General features: G+C 47.6%; 51 non-coding genes across 51 annotated transcripts; all 51 read right to left on the bottom strand.

Moving 5' to 3' along the window:
* Positions 1-160: 160 nt before the first annotated feature.
* LOC138552341 (5S ribosomal RNA) lies at positions 161-279 on the bottom strand. Its single transcript, XR_011296024.1, has one exon. It is a non-coding gene; the product is annotated as a 5S ribosomal RNA (ribosomal RNA).
* A 106-nt stretch (positions 280-385) lies between these two features.
* Positions 386-504, bottom strand: LOC138552621 (5S ribosomal RNA). Its single transcript, XR_011296301.1, has one exon. It is a non-coding gene; the product is annotated as a 5S ribosomal RNA (ribosomal RNA).
* A 106-nt stretch (positions 505-610) lies between these two features.
* Positions 611-729, bottom strand: LOC138552340 (5S ribosomal RNA). The gene has a single exon (XR_011296023.1). It is a non-coding gene; the product is annotated as a 5S ribosomal RNA (ribosomal RNA).
* A 106-nt stretch (positions 730-835) lies between these two features.
* Positions 836-954, bottom strand: LOC138552338 (5S ribosomal RNA). The gene has a single exon (XR_011296021.1). It is a non-coding gene; the product is annotated as a 5S ribosomal RNA (ribosomal RNA).
* A 106-nt stretch (positions 955-1,060) lies between these two features.
* Positions 1,061-1,179, bottom strand: LOC138552336 (5S ribosomal RNA). The gene has a single exon (XR_011296020.1). It is a non-coding gene; the product is annotated as a 5S ribosomal RNA (ribosomal RNA).
* Positions 1,180-1,285: 106 nt separating this feature from the next.
* Positions 1,286-1,404, bottom strand: LOC138552335 (5S ribosomal RNA). Its single transcript, XR_011296019.1, has one exon. It is a non-coding gene; the product is annotated as a 5S ribosomal RNA (ribosomal RNA).
* Positions 1,405-1,878: 474 nt separating this feature from the next.
* LOC138552334 (5S ribosomal RNA) lies at positions 1,879-1,997 on the bottom strand. The gene has a single exon (XR_011296018.1). It is a non-coding gene; the product is annotated as a 5S ribosomal RNA (ribosomal RNA).
* A 106-nt stretch (positions 1,998-2,103) lies between these two features.
* On the bottom strand, positions 2,104-2,222 carry LOC138552333 (5S ribosomal RNA). Its single transcript, XR_011296017.1, has one exon. It is a non-coding gene; the product is annotated as a 5S ribosomal RNA (ribosomal RNA).
* Positions 2,223-2,328: 106 nt separating this feature from the next.
* Positions 2,329-2,447, bottom strand: LOC138552497 (5S ribosomal RNA). Its single transcript, XR_011296179.1, has one exon. It is a non-coding gene; the product is annotated as a 5S ribosomal RNA (ribosomal RNA).
* Positions 2,448-2,553: 106 nt separating this feature from the next.
* Positions 2,554-2,672, bottom strand: LOC138552332 (5S ribosomal RNA). The gene has a single exon (XR_011296016.1). It is a non-coding gene; the product is annotated as a 5S ribosomal RNA (ribosomal RNA).
* Positions 2,673-3,146: 474 nt separating this feature from the next.
* On the bottom strand, positions 3,147-3,265 carry LOC138552331 (5S ribosomal RNA). The gene has a single exon (XR_011296015.1). It is a non-coding gene; the product is annotated as a 5S ribosomal RNA (ribosomal RNA).
* A 106-nt stretch (positions 3,266-3,371) lies between these two features.
* LOC138552330 (5S ribosomal RNA) lies at positions 3,372-3,490 on the bottom strand. Its single transcript, XR_011296014.1, has one exon. It is a non-coding gene; the product is annotated as a 5S ribosomal RNA (ribosomal RNA).
* Positions 3,491-3,596: 106 nt separating this feature from the next.
* Positions 3,597-3,715, bottom strand: LOC138552329 (5S ribosomal RNA). Its single transcript, XR_011296013.1, has one exon. It is a non-coding gene; the product is annotated as a 5S ribosomal RNA (ribosomal RNA).
* Positions 3,716-3,821: 106 nt separating this feature from the next.
* On the bottom strand, positions 3,822-3,940 carry LOC138552328 (5S ribosomal RNA). Its single transcript, XR_011296012.1, has one exon. It is a non-coding gene; the product is annotated as a 5S ribosomal RNA (ribosomal RNA).
* A 106-nt stretch (positions 3,941-4,046) lies between these two features.
* Positions 4,047-4,165, bottom strand: LOC138552326 (5S ribosomal RNA). Its single transcript, XR_011296010.1, has one exon. It is a non-coding gene; the product is annotated as a 5S ribosomal RNA (ribosomal RNA).
* Positions 4,166-4,271: 106 nt separating this feature from the next.
* LOC138552325 (5S ribosomal RNA) lies at positions 4,272-4,390 on the bottom strand. The gene has a single exon (XR_011296009.1). It is a non-coding gene; the product is annotated as a 5S ribosomal RNA (ribosomal RNA).
* Positions 4,391-4,864: 474 nt separating this feature from the next.
* Positions 4,865-4,983, bottom strand: LOC138552324 (5S ribosomal RNA). Its single transcript, XR_011296008.1, has one exon. It is a non-coding gene; the product is annotated as a 5S ribosomal RNA (ribosomal RNA).
* Positions 4,984-5,089: 106 nt separating this feature from the next.
* LOC138552619 (5S ribosomal RNA) lies at positions 5,090-5,208 on the bottom strand. Its single transcript, XR_011296299.1, has one exon. It is a non-coding gene; the product is annotated as a 5S ribosomal RNA (ribosomal RNA).
* Positions 5,209-5,314: 106 nt separating this feature from the next.
* LOC138552323 (5S ribosomal RNA) lies at positions 5,315-5,433 on the bottom strand. Its single transcript, XR_011296007.1, has one exon. It is a non-coding gene; the product is annotated as a 5S ribosomal RNA (ribosomal RNA).
* Positions 5,434-5,539: 106 nt separating this feature from the next.
* On the bottom strand, positions 5,540-5,658 carry LOC138552322 (5S ribosomal RNA). The gene has a single exon (XR_011296006.1). It is a non-coding gene; the product is annotated as a 5S ribosomal RNA (ribosomal RNA).
* Positions 5,659-5,764: 106 nt separating this feature from the next.
* On the bottom strand, positions 5,765-5,883 carry LOC138552321 (5S ribosomal RNA). The gene has a single exon (XR_011296005.1). It is a non-coding gene; the product is annotated as a 5S ribosomal RNA (ribosomal RNA).
* A 106-nt stretch (positions 5,884-5,989) lies between these two features.
* Positions 5,990-6,108, bottom strand: LOC138552320 (5S ribosomal RNA). The gene has a single exon (XR_011296004.1). It is a non-coding gene; the product is annotated as a 5S ribosomal RNA (ribosomal RNA).
* Positions 6,109-6,582: 474 nt separating this feature from the next.
* Positions 6,583-6,701, bottom strand: LOC138552319 (5S ribosomal RNA). Its single transcript, XR_011296003.1, has one exon. It is a non-coding gene; the product is annotated as a 5S ribosomal RNA (ribosomal RNA).
* A 106-nt stretch (positions 6,702-6,807) lies between these two features.
* Positions 6,808-6,926, bottom strand: LOC138552318 (5S ribosomal RNA). Its single transcript, XR_011296002.1, has one exon. It is a non-coding gene; the product is annotated as a 5S ribosomal RNA (ribosomal RNA).
* A 106-nt stretch (positions 6,927-7,032) lies between these two features.
* LOC138552495 (5S ribosomal RNA) lies at positions 7,033-7,151 on the bottom strand. Its single transcript, XR_011296177.1, has one exon. It is a non-coding gene; the product is annotated as a 5S ribosomal RNA (ribosomal RNA).
* A 106-nt stretch (positions 7,152-7,257) lies between these two features.
* LOC138552317 (5S ribosomal RNA) lies at positions 7,258-7,376 on the bottom strand. The gene has a single exon (XR_011296001.1). It is a non-coding gene; the product is annotated as a 5S ribosomal RNA (ribosomal RNA).
* Positions 7,377-7,850: 474 nt separating this feature from the next.
* LOC138552315 (5S ribosomal RNA) lies at positions 7,851-7,969 on the bottom strand. Its single transcript, XR_011295999.1, has one exon. It is a non-coding gene; the product is annotated as a 5S ribosomal RNA (ribosomal RNA).
* Positions 7,970-8,075: 106 nt separating this feature from the next.
* Positions 8,076-8,194, bottom strand: LOC138552314 (5S ribosomal RNA). Its single transcript, XR_011295998.1, has one exon. It is a non-coding gene; the product is annotated as a 5S ribosomal RNA (ribosomal RNA).
* Positions 8,195-8,300: 106 nt separating this feature from the next.
* On the bottom strand, positions 8,301-8,419 carry LOC138552313 (5S ribosomal RNA). Its single transcript, XR_011295997.1, has one exon. It is a non-coding gene; the product is annotated as a 5S ribosomal RNA (ribosomal RNA).
* A 106-nt stretch (positions 8,420-8,525) lies between these two features.
* LOC138552312 (5S ribosomal RNA) lies at positions 8,526-8,644 on the bottom strand. The gene has a single exon (XR_011295996.1). It is a non-coding gene; the product is annotated as a 5S ribosomal RNA (ribosomal RNA).
* A 474-nt stretch (positions 8,645-9,118) lies between these two features.
* Positions 9,119-9,237, bottom strand: LOC138552310 (5S ribosomal RNA). Its single transcript, XR_011295995.1, has one exon. It is a non-coding gene; the product is annotated as a 5S ribosomal RNA (ribosomal RNA).
* A 106-nt stretch (positions 9,238-9,343) lies between these two features.
* On the bottom strand, positions 9,344-9,462 carry LOC138552308 (5S ribosomal RNA). The gene has a single exon (XR_011295993.1). It is a non-coding gene; the product is annotated as a 5S ribosomal RNA (ribosomal RNA).
* A 106-nt stretch (positions 9,463-9,568) lies between these two features.
* LOC138552307 (5S ribosomal RNA) lies at positions 9,569-9,687 on the bottom strand. The gene has a single exon (XR_011295992.1). It is a non-coding gene; the product is annotated as a 5S ribosomal RNA (ribosomal RNA).
* A 106-nt stretch (positions 9,688-9,793) lies between these two features.
* Positions 9,794-9,912, bottom strand: LOC138552306 (5S ribosomal RNA). The gene has a single exon (XR_011295991.1). It is a non-coding gene; the product is annotated as a 5S ribosomal RNA (ribosomal RNA).
* Positions 9,913-10,386: 474 nt separating this feature from the next.
* On the bottom strand, positions 10,387-10,505 carry LOC138552305 (5S ribosomal RNA). Its single transcript, XR_011295990.1, has one exon. It is a non-coding gene; the product is annotated as a 5S ribosomal RNA (ribosomal RNA).
* Positions 10,506-10,611: 106 nt separating this feature from the next.
* LOC138552304 (5S ribosomal RNA) lies at positions 10,612-10,730 on the bottom strand. Its single transcript, XR_011295989.1, has one exon. It is a non-coding gene; the product is annotated as a 5S ribosomal RNA (ribosomal RNA).
* A 106-nt stretch (positions 10,731-10,836) lies between these two features.
* Positions 10,837-10,955, bottom strand: LOC138552302 (5S ribosomal RNA). Its single transcript, XR_011295987.1, has one exon. It is a non-coding gene; the product is annotated as a 5S ribosomal RNA (ribosomal RNA).
* Positions 10,956-11,061: 106 nt separating this feature from the next.
* Positions 11,062-11,180, bottom strand: LOC138552301 (5S ribosomal RNA). Its single transcript, XR_011295986.1, has one exon. It is a non-coding gene; the product is annotated as a 5S ribosomal RNA (ribosomal RNA).
* A 474-nt stretch (positions 11,181-11,654) lies between these two features.
* On the bottom strand, positions 11,655-11,773 carry LOC138552300 (5S ribosomal RNA). The gene has a single exon (XR_011295985.1). It is a non-coding gene; the product is annotated as a 5S ribosomal RNA (ribosomal RNA).
* A 106-nt stretch (positions 11,774-11,879) lies between these two features.
* On the bottom strand, positions 11,880-11,998 carry LOC138552299 (5S ribosomal RNA). The gene has a single exon (XR_011295984.1). It is a non-coding gene; the product is annotated as a 5S ribosomal RNA (ribosomal RNA).
* A 106-nt stretch (positions 11,999-12,104) lies between these two features.
* On the bottom strand, positions 12,105-12,223 carry LOC138552298 (5S ribosomal RNA). The gene has a single exon (XR_011295983.1). It is a non-coding gene; the product is annotated as a 5S ribosomal RNA (ribosomal RNA).
* Positions 12,224-12,329: 106 nt separating this feature from the next.
* Positions 12,330-12,448, bottom strand: LOC138552297 (5S ribosomal RNA). The gene has a single exon (XR_011295982.1). It is a non-coding gene; the product is annotated as a 5S ribosomal RNA (ribosomal RNA).
* A 474-nt stretch (positions 12,449-12,922) lies between these two features.
* LOC138552296 (5S ribosomal RNA) lies at positions 12,923-13,041 on the bottom strand. Its single transcript, XR_011295981.1, has one exon. It is a non-coding gene; the product is annotated as a 5S ribosomal RNA (ribosomal RNA).
* Positions 13,042-13,147: 106 nt separating this feature from the next.
* LOC138552294 (5S ribosomal RNA) lies at positions 13,148-13,266 on the bottom strand. Its single transcript, XR_011295980.1, has one exon. It is a non-coding gene; the product is annotated as a 5S ribosomal RNA (ribosomal RNA).
* A 106-nt stretch (positions 13,267-13,372) lies between these two features.
* LOC138552494 (5S ribosomal RNA) lies at positions 13,373-13,491 on the bottom strand. The gene has a single exon (XR_011296176.1). It is a non-coding gene; the product is annotated as a 5S ribosomal RNA (ribosomal RNA).
* Positions 13,492-13,597: 106 nt separating this feature from the next.
* LOC138552293 (5S ribosomal RNA) lies at positions 13,598-13,716 on the bottom strand. Its single transcript, XR_011295979.1, has one exon. It is a non-coding gene; the product is annotated as a 5S ribosomal RNA (ribosomal RNA).
* Positions 13,717-14,190: 474 nt separating this feature from the next.
* On the bottom strand, positions 14,191-14,309 carry LOC138552292 (5S ribosomal RNA). Its single transcript, XR_011295978.1, has one exon. It is a non-coding gene; the product is annotated as a 5S ribosomal RNA (ribosomal RNA).
* Positions 14,310-14,415: 106 nt separating this feature from the next.
* LOC138552290 (5S ribosomal RNA) lies at positions 14,416-14,534 on the bottom strand. The gene has a single exon (XR_011295976.1). It is a non-coding gene; the product is annotated as a 5S ribosomal RNA (ribosomal RNA).
* Positions 14,535-14,640: 106 nt separating this feature from the next.
* On the bottom strand, positions 14,641-14,759 carry LOC138552289 (5S ribosomal RNA). The gene has a single exon (XR_011295975.1). It is a non-coding gene; the product is annotated as a 5S ribosomal RNA (ribosomal RNA).
* Positions 14,760-14,865: 106 nt separating this feature from the next.
* Positions 14,866-14,984, bottom strand: LOC138552288 (5S ribosomal RNA). Its single transcript, XR_011295974.1, has one exon. It is a non-coding gene; the product is annotated as a 5S ribosomal RNA (ribosomal RNA).
* A 474-nt stretch (positions 14,985-15,458) lies between these two features.
* LOC138552287 (5S ribosomal RNA) lies at positions 15,459-15,577 on the bottom strand. The gene has a single exon (XR_011295973.1). It is a non-coding gene; the product is annotated as a 5S ribosomal RNA (ribosomal RNA).
* Between the last annotated feature and the right edge of the window lie 99 nt (positions 15,578-15,676).

Raw genomic sequence — 15,676 nt, 5'->3', positions numbered from 1 at the left:
CACACTACCTGTATGCTAATTATATGTAAATAGGTAGCTCCAGCCCTCATAATGTTGTCCAACATTTCCGCTATAAAACGGGATAAAATTATTTTGGAAACATACCAAATTTGAAAAGTAATTGAGAAGTTGTGCAATTACTAATCATGGAGCACAAAATAGCCTACAGCACCTGGTATTCCCAGGCGGTCTCCCATCCAGGTACTAACTAGGCCCGACACTGCTTAGCTTCCGAGATCAGACGAGATCGGGCGCATTCAGTGTGGTGTGGCCGTAGGCTCTGGGCCTAGTGAGTTTTGTACTTTTAAGCATCTAGTCGGCTAGACCTTGCAGTTTTGAAAGGCAATTGAGAAATGGCTCACTTCCTGAACTTGGAGCACAAAAAAGCCTACAGCACCTGGTATTCCCAGGCGGTCTCCCATCCAGGTACTAACTAGGCCCGACACTGCTTAGCTTCCGAGATCAGACGAGATCGGGCACATTCAGTGTGGTGTGGCCGTAGGCTCTGGTCTTAGTGAGTTTTGTACTTTTAAGCATCTAGTCGGCTAGACCTTGCAGTTTTGAAAGGCAATTGAGAAATGGCTCACTTCCTGAACTTGGAGCACAAAAAAGCCTACAGCACCTGGTATTCCCAGGCGGTCTCCCATCCAGGTACTAACTAGGCCCGACACTGCTTAGCTTCCGAGATCAGACGAGATCGGGCGCATTCAGTGTGGTGTGGCCGTAGGCTCTGGGCCTCGTGAGTTTTGTACTTTTAAGCATCTAGTCGGCTAGACCTTGCAGTTTTGAAAGGCAATTGAGAAATGGCTCACTTCCTGAACTTGGAGCACAAAAAAGCCTACAGCACCTGGTATTCCCAGGCGGTCTCCCATCCAGGTACTAACTAGGCCCGACACTGCTTAGCTTCCGAGATCAGACGAGATCGGGCGCATTCAGTGTGGTGTGGCCGTAGGCTCTGGTCTTAGTGAGTTTTGTACTTTTAAGCATCTAGTCGGCTAGACCTTGCAGTTTTGAAAGGCAATTGAGAAATGGCTCACTTCCTGAACTTGGAGCACAAAAAAGCCTACAGCACCTGGTATTCCCAGGCGGTCTCCCATCCAGGTACTAACTAGGCCCGACACTGCTTAGCTTCCGAGATCAGACGAGATCGGGCGCATTCAGTGTGGTGTGGCCGTAGGCTCTGGGCCTCGTGAGTTTTGTACTTTTAAGCATCTAGTCGGCTAGACCTTGCAGTTTTGAAAGGCAATTGAGAAATGGCTCACTTCCTGAACTTGGAGCACAAAAAAGCCTACAGCACCTGGTATTCCCAGGCGGTCTCCCATCCAGGTACTAACTAGGCCCGACACTGCTTAGCTTCCGAGATCAGACGAGATCGGGCGCATTCAGTGTGGTGTGGCCGTAGGCTCTAGAAATGCTAAGAATATTACTCTTATGCATTTGCATTTAGTAAGCTAAGCCATGCAGCCACTTGCAACATGATACCACGCTCATCGCTCGATCAGCGCTCGATCAGGCTCGATCAGGCGAGATATATAAGACTGGTGGGCCCATTCAGGACTCCTATGTCTGGTAGGATAACTTTAATCCATCCATCCTGTTTCTGTTGCAGGGAGGTGGAGAGAACAATCAACACAATAACGGCTTTCTTTCATGCCTCTTGAATGACTCAATATTCTCTGTACTGCATTACATGTGAAAGTCGATTTATTACCCATGAACACACTACCTGTATGCTAATTATATGTAAATAGGTAGCTCCAGCCCTCATAATGTTGTCCAACATTTCCGCTATAAAACGGGATAAAATTATTTTGGAAACATACCAAATTTGAAAAGTAATTGAGAAGTTGTGCAATTACTAATCATGGAGCACAAAATAGCCTACAGCACCTGGTATTCCCAGGCGGTCTCCCATCCAGGTACTAACTAGGCCCGACACTGCTTAGCTTCCGAGATCAGACGAGATCGGGCGCATTCAGTGTGGTGTGGCCGTAGGCTCTGGGCCTAGTGAGTTTTGTACTTTTAAGCATCTAGTCGGCTAGACCTTGCAGTTTTGAAAGGCAATTGAGAAATGGCTCACTTCCTGAACTTGGAGCACAAAAAAGCCTACAGCACCTGGTATTCCCAGGCGGTCTCCCATCCAGGTACTAACTAGGCCCGACACTGCTTAGCTTCCGAGATCAGACGAGATCGGGCGCATTCAGTGTGGTGTGGCCGTAGGCTCTGGTCTTAGTGAGTTTTGTACTTTTAAGCATCTAGTCGGCTAGACCTTGCAGTTTTGAAAGGCAATTGAGAAATGGCTCACTTCCTGAACTTGGAGCACAAAAAAGCCTACAGCACCTGGTATTCCCAGGCGGTCTCCCATCCAGGTACTAACTAGGCCCGACACTGCTTAGCTTCCGAGATCAGACGAGATCGGGCGCATTCAGTGTGGTGTGGCCATAGGCTCTGGGCCTCGTGAGTTTTGTACTTTTAAGCATCTAGTCGGCTAGACCTTGCAGTTTTGAAAGGCAATTGAGAAATGGCTCACTTCCTGAACTTGGAGCACAAAAAAGCCTACAGCACCTGGTATTCCCAGGCGGTCTCCCATCCAGGTACTAACTAGGCCCGACACTGCTTAGCTTCCGAGATCAGACGAGATCGGGCGCATTCAGTGTGGTGTGGCCGTAGGCTCTAGAAATGCTAAGAATATTACTCTTATGCATTTGCATTTAGTAAGCTAAGCCATGCAGCCACTTGCAACATGATACCACGCTCATCGCTCGATCAGCGCTCGATCAGGCTCGATCAGGCGAGATATATAAGACTGGTGGGCCCATTCAGGACTCCTATGTCTGGTAGGATAACTTTAATCCATCCATCCTGTTTCTGTTGCAGGGAGGTGGAGAGAACAATCAACACAATAACGGCTTTCTTTCATGCCTCTTGAATGACTCAATATTCTCTGTACTGCATTACATGTGAAAGTCGATTTATTACCCATGAACACACTACCTGTATGCTAATTATATGTAAATAGGTAGCTCCAGCCCTCATAATGTTGTCCAACATTTCCGCTATAAAACGGGATAAAATTATTTTGGAAACATACCAAATTTGAAAAGTAATTGAGAAGTTGTGCAATTACTAATCATGGAGCACAAAATAGCCTACAGCACCTGGTATTCCCAGGCGGTCTCCCATCCAGGTACTAACTAGGCCCGACACTGCTTAGCTTCCGAGATCAGACGAGATCGGGCGCATTCAGTGTGGTGTGGCCGTAGGCTCTGGGCCTAGTGAGTTTTGTACTTTTAAGCATCTAGTCGGCTAGACCTTGCAGTTTTGAAAGGCAATTGAGAAATGGCTCACTTCCTGAACTTGGAGCACAAAAAAGCCTACAGCACCTGGTATTCCCAGGCGGTCTCCCATCCAGGTACTAACTAGGCCCGACACTGCTTAGCTTCCGAGATCAGACGAGATCGGGCGCATTCAGTGTGGTGTGGCCGTAGGCTCTGGTCTTAGTGAGTTTTGTACTTTTAAGCATCTAGTCGGCTAGACCTTGCAGTTTTGAAAGGCAATTGAGAAATGGCTCACTTCCTGAACTTGGAGCACAAAAAAGCCTACAGCACCTGGTATTCCCAGGCGGTCTCCCATCCAGGTACTAACTAGGCCCGACACTGCTTAGCTTCCGAGATCAGACGAGATCGGGCGCATTCAGTGTGGTGTGGCCGTAGGCTCTGGGCCTCGTGAGTTTTGTACTTTTAAGCATCTAGTCGGCTAGACCTTGCAGTTTTGAAAGGCAATTGAGAAATGGCTCACTTCCTGAACTTGGAGCACAAAAAAGCCTACAGCACCTGGTATTCCCAGGCGGTCTCCCATCCAGGTACTAACTAGGCCCGACACTGCTTAGCTTCCGAGATCAGACGAGATCGGGCGCATTCAGTGTGGTGTGGCCGTAGGCTCTGGTCTTAGTGAGTTTTGTACTTTTAAGCATCTAGTCGGCTAGACCTTGCAGTTTTGAAAGGCAATTGAGAAATGGCTCACTTCCTGAACTTGGAGCACAAAAAAGCCTACAGCACCTGGTATTCCCAGGCGGTCTCCCATCCAGGTACTAACTAGGCCCGACACTGCTTAGCTTCCGAGATCAGACGAGATCGGGCGCATTCAGTGTGGTGTGGCCGTAGGCTCTGGGCCTCGTGAGTTTTGTACTTTTAAGCATCTAGTCGGCTAGACCTTGCAGTTTTGAAAGGCAATTGAGAAATGGCTCACTTCCTGAACTTGGAGCACAAAAAAGCCTACAGCACCTGGTATTCCCAGGCGGTCTCCCATCCAGGTACTAACTAGGCCCGACACTGCTTAGCTTCCGAGATCAGACGAGATCGGGCGCATTCAGTGTGGTGTGGCCGTAGGCTCTAGAAATGCTAAGAATATTACTCTTATGCATTTGCATTTAGTAAGCTAAGCCATGCAGCCACTTGCAACATGATACCACGCTCATCGCTCGATCAGCGCTCGATCAGGCTCGATCAGGCGAGATATATAAGACTGGTGGGCCCATTCAGGACTCCTATGTCTGGTAGGATAACTTTAATCCATCCATCCTGTTTCTGTTGCAGGGAGGTGGAGAGAACAATCAACACAATAACGGCTTTCTTTCATGCCTCTTGAATGACTCAATATTCTCTGTACTGCATTACATGTGAAAGTCGATTTATTACCCATGAACACACTACCTGTATGCTAATTATATGTAAATAGGTAGCTCCAGCCCTCATAATGTTGTCCAACATTTCCGCTATAAAACGGGATAAAATTATTTTGGAAACATACCAAATTTGAAAAGTAATTGAGAAGTTGTGCAATTACTAATCATGGAGCACAAAATAGCCTACAGCACCTGGTATTCCCAGGCGGTCTCCCATCCAGGTACTAACTAGGCCCGACACTGCTTAGCTTCCGAGATCAGACGAGATCGGGCGCATTCAGTGTGGTGTGGCCGTAGGCTCTGGGCCTAGTGAGTTTTGTACTTTTAAGCATCTAGTCGGCTAGACCTTGCAGTTTTGAAAGGCAATTGAGAAATGGCTCACTTCCTGAACTTGGAGCACAAAAAAGCCTACAGCACCTGGTATTCCCAGGCGGTCTCCCATCCAGGTACTAACTAGGCCCGACACTGCTTAGCTTCCGAGATCAGACGAGATCGGGCACATTCAGTGTGGTGTGGCCGTAGGCTCTGGTCTTAGTGAGTTTTGTACTTTTAAGCATCTAGTCGGCTAGACCTTGCAGTTTTGAAAGGCAATTGAGAAATGGCTCACTTCCTGAACTTGGAGCACAAAAAAGCCTACAGCACCTGGTATTCCCAGGCGGTCTCCCATCCAGGTACTAACTAGGCCCGACACTGCTTAGCTTCCGAGATCAGACGAGATCGGGCGCATTCAGTGTGGTGTGGCCGTAGGCTCTGGGCCTCGTGAGTTTTGTACTTTTAAGCATCTAGTCGGCTAGACCTTGCAGTTTTGAAAGGCAATTGAGAAATGGCTCACTTCCTGAACTTGGAGCACAAAAAAGCCTACAGCACCTGGTATTCCCAGGCGGTCTCCCATCCAGGTACTAACTAGGCCCGACACTGCTTAGCTTCCGAGATCAGACGAGATCGGGCGCATTCAGTGTGGTGTGGCCGTAGGCTCTGGTCTTAGTGAGTTTTGTACTTTTAAGCATCTAGTCGGCTAGACCTTGCAGTTTTGAAAGGCAATTGAGAAATGGCTCACTTCCTGAACTTGGAGCACAAAAAAGCCTACAGCACCTGGTATTCCCAGGCGGTCTCCCATCCAGGTACTAACTAGGCCCGACACTGCTTAGCTTCCGAGATCAGACGAGATCGGGCGCATTCAGTGTGGTGTGGCCGTAGGCTCTGGGCCTCGTGAGTTTTGTACTTTTAAGCATCTAGTCGGCTAGACCTTGCAGTTTTGAAAGGCAATTGAGAAATGGCTCACTTCCTGAACTTGGAGCACAAAAAAGCCTACAGCACCTGGTATTCCCAGGCGGTCTCCCATCCAGGTACTAACTAGGCCCGACACTGCTTAGCTTCCGAGATCAGACGAGATCGGGCGCATTCAGTGTGGTGTGGCCGTAGGCTCTAGAAATGCTAAGAATATTACTCTTATGCATTTGCATTTAGTAAGCTAAGCCATGCAGCCACTTGCAACATGATACCACGCTCATCGCTCGATCAGCGCTCGATCAGGCTCGATCAGGCGAGATATATAAGACTGGTGGGCCCATTCAGGACTCCTATGTCTGGTAGGATAACTTTAATCCATCCATCCTGTTTCTGTTGCAGGGAGGTGGAGAGAACAATCAACACAATAACGGCTTTCTTTCATGCCTCTTGAATGACTCAATATTCTCTGTACTGCATTACATGTGAAAGTCGATTTATTACCCATGAACACACTACCTGTATGCTAATTATATGTAAATAGGTAGCTCCAGCCCTCATAATGTTGTCCAACATTTCCGCTATAAAACGGGATAAAATTATTTTGGAAACATACCAAATTTGAAAAGTAATTGAGAAGTTGTGCAATTACTAATCATGGAGCACAAAATAGCCTACAGCACCTGGTATTCCCAGGCGGTCTCCCATCCAGGTACTAACTAGGCCCGACACTGCTTAGCTTCCGAGATCAGACGAGATCGGGCGCATTCAGTGTGGTGTGGCCGTAGGCTCTGGGCCTAGTGAGTTTTGTACTTTTAAGCATCTAGTCGGCTAGACCTTGCAGTTTTGAAAGGCAATTGAGAAATGGCTCACTTCCTGAACTTGGAGCACAAAAAAGCCTACAGCACCTGGTATTCCCAGGCGGTCTCCCATCCAGGTACTAACTAGGCCCGACACTGCTTAGCTTCCGAGATCAGACGAGATCGGGCGCATTCAGTGTGGTGTGGCCGTAGGCTCTGGTCTTAGTGAGTTTTGTACTTTTAAGCATCTAGTCGGCTAGACCTTGCAGTTTTGAAAGGCAATTGAGAAATGGCTCACTTCCTGAACTTGGAGCACAAAAAAGCCTACAGCACCTGGTATTCCCAGGCGGTCTCCCATCCAGGTACTAACTAGGCCCGACACTGCTTAGCTTCCGAGATCAGACGAGATCGGGCGCATTCAGTGTGGTGTGGCCATAGGCTCTGGGCCTCGTGAGTTTTGTACTTTTAAGCATCTAGTCGGCTAGACCTTGCAGTTTTGAAAGGCAATTGAGAAATGGCTCACTTCCTGAACTTGGAGCACAAAAAAGCCTACAGCACCTGGTATTCCCAGGCGGTCTCCCATCCAGGTACTAACTAGGCCCGACACTGCTTAGCTTCCGAGATCAGACGAGATCGGGCGCATTCAGTGTGGTGTGGCCGTAGGCTCTAGAAATGCTAAGAATATTACTCTTATGCATTTGCATTTAGTAAGCTAAGCCATGCAGCCACTTGCAACATGATACCACGCTCATCGCTCGATCAGCGCTCGATCAGGCTCGATCAGGCGAGATATATAAGACTGGTGGGCCCATTCAGGACTCCTATGTCTGGTAGGATAACTTTAATCCATCCATCCTGTTTCTGTTGCAGGGAGGTGGAGAGAACAATCAACACAATAACGGCTTTCTTTCATGCCTCTTGAATGACTCAATATTCTCTGTACTGCATTACATGTGAAAGTCGATTTATTACCCATGAACACACTACCTGTATGCTAATTATATGTAAATAGGTAGCTCCAGCCCTCATAATGTTGTCCAACATTTCCGCTATAAAACGGGATAAAATTATTTTGGAAACATACCAAATTTGAAAAGTAATTGAGAAGTTGTGCAATTACTAATCATGGAGCACAAAATAGCCTACAGCACCTGGTATTCCCAGGCGGTCTCCCATCCAGGTACTAACTAGGCCCGACACTGCTTAGCTTCCGAGATCAGACGAGATCGGGCGCATTCAGTGTGGTGTGGCCGTAGGCTCTGGGCCTAGTGAGTTTTGTACTTTTAAGCATCTAGTCGGCTAGACCTTGCAGTTTTGAAAGGCAATTGAGAAATGGCTCACTTCCTGAACTTGGAGCACAAAAAAGCCTACAGCACCTGGTATTCCCAGGCGGTCTCCCATCCAGGTACTAACTAGGCCCGACACTGCTTAGCTTCCGAGATCAGACGAGATCGGGCGCATTCAGTGTGGTGTGGCCGTAGGCTCTGGTCTTAGTGAGTTTTGTACTTTTAAGCATCTAGTCGGCTAGACCTTGCAGTTTTGAAAGGCAATTGAGAAATGGCTCACTTCCTGAACTTGGAGCACAAAAAAGCCTACAGCACCTGGTATTCCCAGGCGGTCTCCCATCCAGGTACTAACTAGGCCCGACACTGCTTAGCTTCCGAGATCAGACGAGATCGGGCGCATTCAGTGTGGTGTGGCCGTAGGCTCTGGGCCTCGTGAGTTTTGTACTTTTAAGCATCTAGTCGGCTAGACCTTGCAGTTTTGAAAGGCAATTGAGAAATGGCTCACTTCCTGAACTTGGAGCACAAAAAAGCCTACAGCACCTGGTATTCCCAGGCGGTCTCCCATCCAGGTACTAACTAGGCCCGACACTGCTTAGCTTCCGAGATCAGACGAGATCGGGCGCATTCAGTGTGGTGTGGCCGTAGGCTCTAGAAATGCTAAGAATATTACTCTTATGCATTTGCATTTAGTAAGCTAAGCCATGCAGCCACTTGCAACATGATACCACGCTCATCGCTCGATCAGCGCTCGATCAGGCTCGATCAGGCGAGATATATAAGACTGGTGGGCCCATTCAGGACTCCTATGTCTGGTAGGATAACTTTAATCCATCCATCCTGTTTCTGTTGCAGGGAGGTGGAGAGAACAATCAACACAATAACGGCTTTCTTTCATGCCTCTTGAATGACTCAATATTCTCTGTACTGCATTACATGTGAAAGTCGATTTATTACCCATGAACACACTACCTGTATGCTAATTATATGTAAATAGGTAGCTCCAGCCCTCATAATGTTGTCCAACATTTCCGCTATAAAACGGGATAAAATTATTTTGGAAACATACCAAATTTGAAAAGTAATTGAGAAGTTGTGCAATTACTAATCATGGAGCACAAAATAGCCTACAGCACCTGGTATTCCCAGGCGGTCTCCCATCCAGGTACTAACTAGGCCCGACACTGCTTAGCTTCCGAGATCAGACGAGATCGGGCGCATTCAGTGTGGTGTGGCCGTAGGCTCTGGGCCTAGTGAGTTTTGTACTTTTAAGCATCTAGTCGGCTAGACCTTGCAGTTTTGAAAGGCAATTGAGAAATGGCTCACTTCCTGAACTTGGAGCACAAAAAAGCCTACAGCACCTGGTATTCCCAGGCGGTCTCCCATCCAGGTACTAACTAGGCCCGACACTGCTTAGCTTCCGAGATCAGACGAGATCGGGCGCATTCAGTGTGGTGTGGCCGTAGGCTCTGGTCTTAGTGAGTTTTGTACTTTTAAGCATCTAGTCGGCTAGACCTTGCAGTTTTGAAAGGCAATTGAGAAATGGCTCACTTCCTGAACTTGGAGCACAAAAAAGCCTACAGCACCTGGTATTCCCAGGCGGTCTCCCATCCAGGTACTAACTAGGCCCGACACTGCTTAGCTTCCGAGATCAGACGAGATCGGGCGCATTCAGTGTGGTGTGGCCGTAGGCTCTGGGCCTCGTGAGTTTTGTACTTTTAAGCATCTAGTCGGCTAGACCTTGCAGTTTTGAAAGGCAATTGAGAAATGGCTCACTTCCTGAACTTGGAGCACAAAAAAGCCTACAGCACCTGGTATTCCCAGGCGGTCTCCCATCCAGGTACTAACTAGGCCCGACACTGCTTAGCTTCCGAGATCAGACGAGATCGGGCGCATTCAGTGTGGTGTGGCCGTAGGCTCTAGAAATGCTAAGAATATTACTCTTATGCATTTGCATTTAGTAAGCTAAGCCATGCAGCCACTTGCAACATGATACCACGCTCATCGCTCGATCAGCGCTCGATCAGGCTCGATCAGGCGAGATATATAAGACTGGTGGGCCCATTCAGGACTCCTATGTCTGGTAGGATAACTTTAATCCATCCATCCTGTTTCTGTTGCAGGGAGGTGGAGAGAACAATCAACACAATAACGGCTTTCTTTCATGCCTCTTGAATGACTCAATATTCTCTGTACTGCATTACATGTGAAAGTCGATTTATTACCCATGAACACACTACCTGTATGCTAATTATATGTAAATAGGTAGCTCCAGCCCTCATAATGTTGTCCAACATTTCCGCTATAAAACGGGATAAAATTATTTTGGAAACATACCAAATTTGAAAAGTAATTGAGAAGTTGTGCAATTACTAATCATGGAGCACAAAATAGCCTACAGCACCTGGTATTCCCAGGCGGTCTCCCATCCAGGTACTAACTAGGCCCGACACTGCTTAGCTTCCGAGATCAGACGAGATCGGGCGCATTCAGTGTGGTGTGGCCGTAGGCTCTGGGCCTAGTGAGTTTTGTACTTTTAAGCATCTAGTCGGCTAGACCTTGCAGTTTTGAAAGGCAATTGAGAAATGGCTCACTTCCTGAACTTGGAGCACAAAAAAGCCTACAGCACCTGGTATTCCCAGGCGGTCTCCCATCCAGGTACTAACTAGGCCCGACACTGCTTAGCTTCCGAGATCAGACGAGATCGGGCGCATTCAGTGTGGTGTGGCCGTAGGCTCTGGTCTTAGTGAGTTTTGTACTTTTAAGCATCTAGTCGGCTAGACCTTGCAGTTTTGAAAGGCAATTGAGAAATGGCTCACTTCCTGAACTTGGAGCACAAAAAAGCCTACAGCACCTGGTATTCCCAGGCGGTCTCCCATCCAGGTACTAACTAGGCCCGACACTGCTTAGCTTCCGAGATCAGACGAGATCGGGCGCATTCAGTGTGGTGTGGCCGTAGGCTCTGGGCCTCGTGAGTTTTGTACTTTTAAGCATCTAGTCGGCTAGACCTTGCAGTTTTGAAAGGCAATTGAGAAATGGCTCACTTCCTGAACTTGGAGCACAAAAAAGCCTACAGCACCTGGTATTCCCAGGCGGTCTCCCATCCAGGTACTAACTAGGCCCGACACTGCTTAGCTTCCGAGATCAGACGAGATCGGGCGCATTCAGTGTGGTGTGGCCGTAGGCTCTAGAAATGCTAAGAATATTACTCTTATGCATTTGCATTTAGTAAGCTAAGCCATGCAGCCACTTGCAACATGATACCACGCTCATCGCTCGATCAGCGCTCGATCAGGCTCGATCAGGCGAGATATATAAGACTGGTGGGCCCATTCAGGACTCCTATGTCTGGTAGGATAACTTTAATCCATCCATCCTGTTTCTGTTGCAGGGAGGTGGAGAGAACAATCAACACAATAACGGCTTTCTTTCATGCCTCTTGAATGACTCAATATTCTCTGTACTGCATTACATGTGAAAGTCGATTTATTACCCATGAACACACTACCTGTATGCTAATTATATGTAAATAGGTAGCTCCAGCCCTCATAATGTTGTCCAACATTTCCGCTATAAAACGGGATAAAATTATTTTGGAAACATACCAAATTTGAAAAGTAATTGAGAAGTTGTGCAATTACTAATCATGGAGCACAAAATAGCCTACAGCACCTGGTATTCCCAGGCGGTCTCCCATCCAGGTACTAACTAGGCCCGACACTGCTTAGCTTCCGAGATCAGACGAGATCGGGCGCATTCAGTGTGGTGTGGCCGTAGGCTCTGGGCCTAGTGAGTTTTGTACTTTTAAGCATCTAGTCGGCTAGACCTTGCAGTTTTGAAAGGCAATTGAGAAATGGCTCACTTCCTGAACTTGGAGCACAAAAAAGCCTACAGCACCTGGTATTCCCAGGCGGTCTCCCATCCAGGTACTAACTAGGCCCGACACTGCTTAGCTTCCGAGATCAGACGAGATCGGGCGCATTCAGTGTGGTGTGGCCGTAGGCTCTGAGCCTAGTGAGTTTTGTACTTTTAAGCATCTAGTCGGCTAGACCTTGCAGTTTTGAAAGGCAATTGAGAAATGGCTCACTTCCTGAACTTGGAGCACAAAAAAGCCTACAGCACCTGGTATTCCCAGGCGGTCTCCCATCCAGGTACTAACTAGGCCCGACACTGCTTAGCTTCCGAGATCAGACGAGATCGGGCGCATTCAGTGTGGTGTGGCCGTAGGCTCTGGGCCTAGTGAGTTTTGTACTTTTAAGCATCTAGTCGGCTAGACCTTGCAGTTTTGAAAGGCAATTGAGAAATGGCTCACTTCCTGAACTTGGAGCACAAAAAAGCCTACAGCACCTGGTATTCCCAGGCGGTCTCCCATCCAGGTACTAACTAGGCCCGACACTGCTTAGCTTCCGAGATCAGACGAGATCGGGCGCATTCAGTGTGGTGTGGCCGTAGGCTCTAGAAATGCTAAGAATATTACTCTTATGCATTTGCATTTAGTAAGCTAAGCCATGCAGCCACTTGCAACATGATACCACGCTCATCGCTCGATCAGCGCTCGATCAGGCTCGATCAGGCGAGATATATAAGACTGGTGGGCCCATTCAGGACTCCTATGTCTGGTAGGATAACTTTAATCCATCCATCCTGTTTCTGTTGCAGGGAGGTGGAGAGAACAATCAACACAATAACGGCTTTCTTTCATGCCTCTTGAAGGACTCAATATTCTCTGTACTGCATTACATGTGAAAGTCGATTTATTACCCATGAACACACTACCTGTATGCTAATTATATGTAAATAGGTAGCTCCAGCCCTCATAATGTTGTCCAACATTTCCGCTATAAAACGGGATAAAATTATTTTGGAAACATACCAAATTTGAAAAGTAATTGAGAAGTTGTGCAATTACTAATCATGGAGCACAAAATAGCCTACAGCACCTGGTATTCCCAGGCGGTCTCCCATCCAGGTACTAACTAGGCCCGACACTGCTTAGCTTCCGAGATCAGACGAGATCGGGCGCATTCAGTGTGGTGTGGCCGTAGGCTCTGGGCCTAGTGAGTTTTGTACTTTTAAGCATCTAGTCGGCTAGACCTTGCAGTTTTGAAAGGCAATTGAGAAATGGCTCACTTCCTGAACTTGGAGCACAAAAAAGCCTACAGCACCTGGTATTCCCAGGCGGTCTCCCATCCAGGTACTAACTAGGCCCGACACTGCTTAGCTTCCGAGATCAGACGAGATCGGGCGCATTCAGTGTGGTGTGGCCGTAGGCTCTGGTCTTAGTGAGTTTTGTACTTTTAAGCATCTAGTCGGCTAGACCTTGCAGTTTTGAAAGGCAATTGAGAAATGGCTCACTTCCTGAACTTGGAGCACAAAAAAGCCTACAGCACCTGGTATTCCCAGGCGGTCTCCCATCCAGGTACTAACTAGGCCCGACACTGCTTAGCTTCCGAGATCAGACGAGATCGGGCGCATTCAGTGTGGTGTGGCCATAGGCTCTGGGCCTCGTGAGTTTTGTACTTTTAAGCATCTAGTCGGCTAGACCTTGCAGTTTTGAAAGGCAATTGAGAAATGGCTCACTTCCTGAACTTGGAGCACAAAAAAGCCTACAGCACCTGGTATTCCCAGGCGGTCTCCCATCCAGGTACTAACTAGGCCCGACACTGCTTAGCTTCCGAGATCAGACGAGATCGGGCGCATTCAGTGTGGTGTGGCCGTAGGCTCTAGAAATGCTAAGAATATTACTCTTATGCATTTGCATTTAGTAAGCTAAGCCATGCAGCCACTTGCAACATGATACCACGCTCATCGCTCGATCAGCGCTCGATCAGGCTCGATCAGGCGAGATATATAAGACTGGTGGGCCCATTCAGGACTCCTATGTCTGGTAGGATAACTTTAATCCATCCATCCTGTTTCTGTTGCAGGGAGGTGGAGAGAACAATCAACACAATAACGGCTTTCTTTCATGCCTCTTGAATGACTCAATATTCTCTGTACTGCATTACATGTGAAAGTCGATTTATTACCCATGAACACACTACCTGTATGCTAATTATATGTAAATAGGTAGCTCCAGCCCTCATAATGTTGTCCAACATTTCCGCTATAAAACGGGATAAAATTATTTTGGAAACATACCAAATTTGAAAAGTAATTGAGAAGTTGTGCAATTACTAATCATGGAGCACAAAATAGCCTACAGCACCTGGTATTCCCAGGCGGTCTCCCATCCAGGTACTAACTAGGCCCGACACTGCTTAGCTTCCGAGATCAGACGAGATCGGGCGCATTCAGTGTGGTGTGGCCGTAGGCTCTGGGCCTAGTGAGTTTTGTACTTTTAAGCATCTAGTCGGCTAGACCTTGCAGTTTTGAAAGGCAATTGAGAAATGGCTCACTTCCTGAACTTGGAGCACAAAAAAGCCTACAGCACCTGGTATTCCCAGGCGGTCTCCCATCCAGGTACTAACTAGGCCCGACACTGCTTAGCTTCCGAGATCAGACGAGATCGGGCGCATTCAGTGTGGTGTGGCCGTAGGCTCTGGTCTTAGTGAGTTTTGTACTTTTAAGCATCTAGTCGGCTAGACCTTGCAGTTTTGAAAGGCAATTGAGAAATGGCTCACTTCCTGAACTTGGAGCACAAAAAAGCCTACAGCACCTGGTATTCCCAGGCGGTCTCCCATCCAGGTACTAACTAGGCCCGACACTGCTTAGCTTCCGAGATCAGACGAGATCGGGCGCATTCAGTGTGGTGTGGCCGTAGGCTCTGGGCCTCGTGAGTTTTGTACTTTTAAGCATCTAGTCGGCTAGACCTTGCAGTTTTGAAAGGCAATTGAGAAATGGCTCACTTCCTGAACTTGGAGCACAAAAAAGCCTACAGCACCTGGTATTCCCAGGCGGTCTCCCATCCAGGTACTAACTAGGCCCGACACTGCTTAGCTTCCGAGATCAGACGAGATCGGGCGCATTCAGTGTGGTGTGGCCGTAGGCTCTAGAAATGCTAAGAATATTACTCTTATGCATTTGCATTTAGTAAGCTAAGCCATGCAGCCACTTGCAACATGATACCACGCTCATCGCTCGATCAGCGCTCGATCAGGCTCGATCAGGCGAGATATATAAGACTGGTGGGCCCATTCAGGACTCCTATGTCTGGTAGGATAACTTTAATCCATCCATCCTGTTTCTGTTGCAGGGAGGTGGAGAGAACAATCAACACAATAACGGCTTTCTTTCATGCCTCTTGAATGACTCAATATTCTCTGTACTGCATTACATGTGAAAGTCGATTTATTACCCATGAACACACTACCTGTATGCTAATTATATGTAAATAGGTAGCTCCAGCCCTCATAATGTTGTCCAACATTTCCGCTATAAAACGGGATAAAATTATTTTGGAAACATACCAAATTTGAAAAGTAATTGAGAAGTTGTGCAATTACTAATCATGGAGCACAAAATAGCCTACAGCACCTGGTATTCCCAGGCGGTCTCCCATCCAGGTACTAACTAGGCCCGACACTGCTTAGCTTCCGAGATCAGACGAGATCGGGCGCATTCAGTGTGGTGTGGCCGTAGGCTCTGGGCCTAGTGAGTTTTGTACTTTTAAGCATCTAGTCGGCTAGACCTTGCAGTTTTGAAAGGCAATTGAGAAATGGCTCACTTCCTGAACTTGGAGC

This window comes from Ambystoma mexicanum, unplaced genomic scaffold (genome assembly GCF_040938575.1).
Source record: "Ambystoma mexicanum isolate Mex_15411 unplaced genomic scaffold, UKY_AmexF1_1 Mex_scaf106, whole genome shotgun sequence".
NCBI classification, from domain to species: Eukaryota; Metazoa; Chordata; class Amphibia; order Caudata; family Ambystomatidae; genus Ambystoma; species Ambystoma mexicanum.
This window is presented reverse-complemented; position numbering and strand designations above follow the sequence as displayed.